Genomic DNA, 6,428 nt, shown 5'->3' on the forward strand with positions numbered 1-6,428 from the left:
TCATCTGTAAAATGGAATTTTAATTATTATTAATAAATAGTATGTAATTTTGTATGGTTCTTATGAATACTGAAAATCACATATATGTAAAAGAACTAGTACAGTGCCTGGACACAAGGCAGGCACTAGATAAACAGTAGCCATGATCAGATAAGCTACCTATTAGCACTTATCATGAGGAGGTTACTCCTCAAACCATATAATTAGTTTACATTGTTAACCTCCCACTTTCAAAGTCCTTTTCCACTTATTCAAGACCACATACAACATAGCCCGTACTACCCATCTTCCTTATTAACATCTAACAGTTTTCCCCCATTTACCCCTGCTTTCTGTTAACATTTGTCCCTAGTAACTTATGAACTCTGATCTGGAACTTAAGTTCAGAAATGCTTTCCCAAATTAACTGTATCCTATTTTAAGTGTGTCATTTCCCTGCATTTCTTTCAGAATTAATAGCTTCAACTTGAAAATGTAGTATGTTTGTGCTTGTTGTTGAAATACGGCTTTGTGCTCAAATAATTTAGTTTCGTCTTCTTCAAGTAAGTTGTAAGAAGACATACACACTCCTTTTTTATTTCCCTTCCTCCTCCCTGTATTCTGTGATGTCCACTCGTTTGTTTGTTTATTCAGGGAACAACTGCTGAGGGCACCACTATATTTAACAATCTCTATGCATTCCTGGGTGCTTATGAATCAAACGTGATCACTGATGACTGGTCTCACTTTAAATTCAAGTTCACAAAACTCAAATGGATGCACAACACTGCCTGTGATCCTACTACATGCTCCTGACAAGGCTCCTCTCCCACACTCCAAACGACTATCATATGTTCTCATCTTCCTAAACCTCCAATATCCCTCCCCTCCAGCCCCCAACTTATAGTCTTGGCTCATTCTTGATTGGGAAAATAGAAGCAAATAACAACTTCATTTGCCAACCTGTAAAGACTTTCTACCTTTTCTCTTTCATTGAAGGAAACACTCCTGTTCCCATCAAAAACCAACTCTTCCTTGTGTGTGTTGGATCCCATTCCCTTTCATTTTCTCAAGGTCTGTGCTCCAGTGATTCTTCATTCTTTTTTCTATATTACATTTACTCTTCTTTTTTTTAACATTTTTTATCGAGTTATAGTCATTTTAAAATGTGTCAAATTCCAGTGTAGAGCACAATTTTTCAGTTATACATGAACATACATGTATTGATTGTCACATTTTTTCCCTGTGAGCCACCACAAGATCTTGCATATATTTCCCTGTGCTATACAGTATAATCTTGTTTATCTATTCTACATATGCCTGTCAGTATCTACAAATTTTGAATACATTTACCCTTCTTTGCTGGATGATTTCCAAACATAACAAATATCTTCCATCTTGAGAAAAACCCTCTCTTGAACTCGGGTTCCTCTCTGAATATCTCTCAATTTCTGTGCTCTTCATGGCAAGAATTCTTGAACAATATTATTGTCTCTTAACCTACTTCCTCATCTCCCATTTACTCCAATTCACTCCAGTCTGGCTTTCTCACCCTACATCCTGACTAGATACTTCTTATTAGGTTACTTATGATTTCCATGTTGATGACACCGGTAGTCACCTCTCTTCATCTTACTTGAACCTCTAAGTGGTACTCAACACGTTAGCCATTCCCCATTTTAAAACACAGAGGGCAAGTTGTTCTTCCAGTTTTCCTCCAGCCTCTATGGTGACTTCATTTCCCCTGCTGGCTCTTTCTCCCTAAGAAGTATTACCCATATTCATGACTTTAAATACCATATGTATGCTGATGGCCCTAAATTTTAATCTCCAGGCCTGACATCTTCACTGAGCACCAACTGTGTATTTGACATCTCTACTTAGATAGCTAATTGGCATCTCAAACTTAATGGGAGCAAACCAAAGCTTTTGATTCTCCCGCACACTTGTTACTTTACTGCTCTTCCCCGTCTCAGTAACTGACACAAATGTCTACCTAGCTGTTCAAACCAAACACCTAACCACCAACCCTGATTCCAGTCTTTCTCTCATCTCCCACATCCAATCCATCAGTAGGTCCTGTCAGCTTTATCTGTATAATGAACTCCATATTTGTATTTTTTTCTCCGTCTCCACACTTGTTCTCCTAGCCAAAGCCATTGTAATCCTTTGCCAGGACTCTTACAATTGACTCATACTTGGTCTCCATTTTCACTCTTGCTACCCTCCCCTACATCTATTTTCTACTCAGCACCCAAAAGTACCTTCTAATATGGCAACCATAGTTATGGCAGTATCTACTAAAGCTGAATAAATATATATGTCTCAGAAATCCCATCTCTAGGAACATACCCAACAGAAACACATAAATATATTCACCAAAACACATAAACAAGAGCGTTCATAGTATTAGCCACAATAGCCCCAACTGGAAAGTACCCAAAAGTCTCTCAACAGTAGGATACATTACTAAATTTATTCACCCAAAAGAATACTGCACATTATTGAGAACGGATGAACAAGATGGATGAATCTCACAAACATAATACTGAGTAAAAGAAATCAGAAACAAAAGAGTACATACTAGGGGAGGACAGCTCAGTGGTAGAGTATGTGCTTAGCATGCATGAGGTCCTGGGTTCAGCCCCCAGTATCTCCATTTAAAAATTTAAATAAACCTAATTACCCCCAAAAACAAAAACAAAATTTAAATTTAAAAAGCAAAAAAAAAAGGAAACAGCAACAAAAAGTATATACTGTATGAGTCCATTTACATGAAATTCAAAAACAGTCGAACTAATCTATAGTGTTAGAAGATACTGTTTACCCTTGAGATGAGTAGCAACTGGATGGTGGCAAGAGGGAGGGGAGTTGAGTGCTGGTTATGCGGGTGTGTTCATTTGCGAAAATTCATTGAGCTGGACACTCATGATTTATGTCCTTTTCTCTATGTATTTTATACTTCAGTAAACATTTTTAAAAAACCAGCAAGACCATGTCTCTTGTCTGCTTAACACACTTGACGGTTTCGTAGTTGACAGAAGCCCACCTGAATCCCCTAGTTGAAGGAACTCCACCCACCCTTTCCCCCTCTTATTCTCTATCACATCCTCCTCCTTTTATTTTCCTTAGCATACCTACTATTTTGTTTTGCTGCTATAACAAAGTATCACAAACTGGGTGAGTTATAACAAGGGTAATGAATTGTCTCATAACTCTGGAGACGACAAGTCTGAAATCAAAAGTGTCGTCAGGATGTTGTTCAAATATTTGTTGAATTGATGACCTATGGTATGCTGCCGCTGACCACGCACAATCTCTCAGGCACTACACATACTGACCGTCACACATTCTCCAAGCAGCAGTAGAGCACAAAAAGAGTTTATTATGTGCCAGACGTTACTCCTTGTGCTTCCTATTATTAGCTCATTTAATCATCACACTACCCTCTGTGATGTATACTAGTATTCTCATTTTATAAATAAGAAAACAAGGTATAGAGCGGTTAAATAACTTGCTGAAAGTCAGAGTTGGTGAATGACAAAGATAGGTTTTGAACCCAGGCAGTCTAGACTTCCAAACCCAAAGTTGTCATCTCTGTTAAGTCCTACCTCTCTAGAAGGCCTTTACGTCTCTACGCCTTTCTGAGATGGCGTTAATGGCAGCCACACAGGGAGAAATTTAGGACTATGAACCTGCTACACCAGGGCTAGGTGAGAATTCTTTGGGGATGATTCCACTCATCTCCTCTAGAGGGGGGTCTCGAGCTGAAAGATCCAAGAGGAATAAGGGTTGTAAAGTCTATCTCCAATTAGCAATACCAGGAGAAAATCAACCCAGTCCCTCATAATATATCTGATACTAATCATAGGAGGATCACACACATTTAAAATACTAATAGAAAGTCACTTCTAGAACAGGAAACAATTTTCTGAGCAATTTAAGTCATCAAGAAAAAGCAGATTAGACTTCATAAACATTTAAAACATCTGCACATCTGGAAAACTCCTTAGTTAAATAGACCATTCATGCAAATTAATGAAAAATATTAAGAAAAATATTAAGAATCTAGTAGATAAATGAGCAAAAGAACAAACTTCACAAAAGAGGAACTACAAGTCAATATTTACAAGTAACCAATGATGTCAACTAAAAATAACAAGGAAGTGCCATTTTTTTGCTCTCATTCTTCAACTACATTATACCTAATACTGGCCAAGGCATCGTGAAACAGGCTCTCTCATACATTACTGGAGGCTGAATATAATTATGCACAACGGCTTTGGAAAACAATTGCTAATGTTAATCAAGAGACATGAAATAGCCAAACTCTTTTAATTCAGTAATCCCAATTATGAAGCTCTACCATTAGGAAACAGTCAGCTCTTCACTGAAACATTATTGTAATCACCAAAAATGGAAGCAATGGAAATTTCCAGCAACAAAGAAACACAGTAAGGTAGAGCACTTGATGCAATGTAATGCAGTCATGAGAATGACAAGCACAAAAACTGTAACAACAGGGGAAATATTTATTATGTAATGTAAAATTTTAAAACCAAGATACAAAAATTATATGTAGATTACAAATATGAACACTACCTTGTTCAAATACATAGGGAAAAAACATTGTAATGGAAAACAATAAAAATTATAGTGTGATGAGACTATGGGTAGTTTTCATGACACTATCGCCCTAACTTCCTGTATTGTTATATTATCTTTCTGTAAAAGTTTAATTTTGTTGTAAATGAATTATAGGGTTATTGTAAAAAAAAAAACCTAACAACACAAACTTTTATGACACGAAAGTCTCTGTCCCATGGTCCAGTGAAAGACACAGCTCACTGCATCTCATATCACATAACACATAATATATACCACATGTTATTTTTTGTACAAATGGAATCGTATGTTTACTGCCTATAACTTTTCTCATTTCAATTGTCAAGCATCTCTTGCCTCAATTCACACAAAACCTCCCAACTGGTCTCCCTGCTTCTATCTTTTCCTTTCTTCAGATCATTCTCCAAAGTAGCCAAACGAACCATGTAAAAAGCAACTTATTTCATTCTTTTTTTTTCCTTGCTTTATTCTTTTTAATGGTTGTGTAGTAATCTCCTGAATGAATAATAAGGTAATTTATTTAAACAATCCCTATTACTGAAGGAATTTAGCCATGAACATTCTTGTACATGTACATCTGATAACTTGCAATTTTAGGAAAATTCCTAGAGACTTTATGAATCAAAGAATCGGACATTTAAAATTTGATAGACATTACCAAACTGGCTTCCTAAAAGATTATACTAATTTACACACAGTTACCCAAATGCTCCTCAATCAATACTGGATGTTATCAACTGGCTTGGCCTTTACCAAACTCAAAAATGAGAAATGCTGCCTCGCTTAAGTTTGATTTCCATTAATTACAAGTGAAATTAAATACTTTTTAATTTTTTTAATCAATTTTTTTTGTGAGGTGCTTTCTCATTCTTTGCCCATTTCATCAACAGCCTATCGGTATTTTTACTGATTTAATAGATTTCTGTATGTTAAGGAAATTTACCTTCTGTCTTCTGAGCCGCAATTATTTTCCATATTTTTCTTTCGTAAAAAATTTTTACACTGTTTTTGATAGCTCAGAAAGTTTTAATTTCTAAGAAGTAAAATTCAGTCTTTTCCTTTTGGCTTCTGATTTTCATGACATGCTTGGACAGACCCTCTTTACTCCAAGATTATAAAAATATTCATTCATATTCACTCATGCTTTCATCTACTACCTTTAATTATTGTATTTTTGACGTTTGCATTTGTGATCAACTTGGAAATTCTTTTGGTGTAAACAGTGAAGCAGAAGATTCATTTACATGGCTCTTTGGTCCCACTCATTACTTATTAAATAGTTCATTTCCCACTGATTTGAAATCTTAGCTTTATCACATATTAAATTTTCCTGTGTACTTCATCTATTTTTGAACTCTATTCTGTTCCACTGATATTCTTGCACCAAGACAAAAATGTTTTAGTTTTATAATTTTATAATACGTTTCAATATCTGAAATGTTCGACTTTCCCTAATTAAGAACTGAAACTTTAAAACATAAAATGAAATACAATAAAGTTTACCTCCTCACTTTCCCCTCCAAGTATGTCTACCACACTCTCGGGCGTCTAAAAGACAGCCCAGCTCTCCCAAGGTGAATAGTTAAACACCGTAGTGAATAGCTAAAGCGGCTCCGCTCAGAAGAGACAAATCTGAAAAGTCATTAAGTTAGAAAACAGCAGAATCTCCAGATTTCCACCCAACTCGGAGGTTCCACTTCCCGCCGCAACGCCAGCCCACTCGCCCACGCCTGCCGCGTTTCCCAGCTCAGCCTCTAGAGGCCGCAGCCGGGCGGAAGCGGGTGGACCATGACTAACCCCGAGACAGCTGCAGCCGTCATGAC

Source organism: Vicugna pacos, chromosome 16, assembly GCF_048564905.1.
Source record: "Vicugna pacos chromosome 16, VicPac4, whole genome shotgun sequence".
NCBI classification, from domain to species: domain Eukaryota; kingdom Metazoa; phylum Chordata; class Mammalia; order Artiodactyla; family Camelidae; genus Vicugna; species Vicugna pacos.